The sequence below is a fragment of the Thalassophryne amazonica genome, chromosome 1 (genome assembly GCF_902500255.1).
Source record: "Thalassophryne amazonica chromosome 1, fThaAma1.1, whole genome shotgun sequence".
Classification (NCBI taxonomy): Eukaryota; Metazoa; Chordata; class Actinopteri; order Batrachoidiformes; family Batrachoididae; genus Thalassophryne; species Thalassophryne amazonica.
Genome location: NC_047103.1, coordinates 23,129,667 through 23,130,241, shown reverse-complemented (window position 1 = coordinate 23,130,241; position 575 = coordinate 23,129,667).

The window sequence follows — 575 nt, the reverse complement described above, 5'->3', positions numbered from 1 at the left end:
TTGAAAGTAGGGCTGTATACCCTGCTCTGATAGCAATTGGTACCTCCTTTCATCATCAGGGATTGATAAATGAAAATAGTCTGGATTGCCCTGTGTGTAGGGATGGCAGTCCCACACGCTGCTCTTTGGAGAAGCCCAGCGACTGAGATACTTCAGTGTATTTGATTGAACATGTGTGAATATTGACTTTGCTTGTTTTCAGCCTATGTTGACTTTCCGTAGAGTTGATTTAGGGACATGCTGAAAATTTGCAGAATCCTCAGTAAAATGAATCTTCAGTAAAAAAAAAAAAAAAAAATGCTATATGAAAAATTGTCAGCTCCAGGCTGTTCACAAACAGACCGGGGTGAAAACATAACCTCCTCCAACTTTGTTGGTGGAGATTAAAAATGCCTTGATCGGGCCTGATTCCACGGCTTCAATCTGATCAGGACATCCCTTGAGGTGACCCTTGTGTTTCATTTAAAGAAATTTAAAAGTTCAGCAATTAGCAACTGGAAATAGAAACATTTTCCTTGTCACAGAATAGCGTGACTGATCTTTTGCAATTTTGTTTCCATCTGTTTTTGAACAGT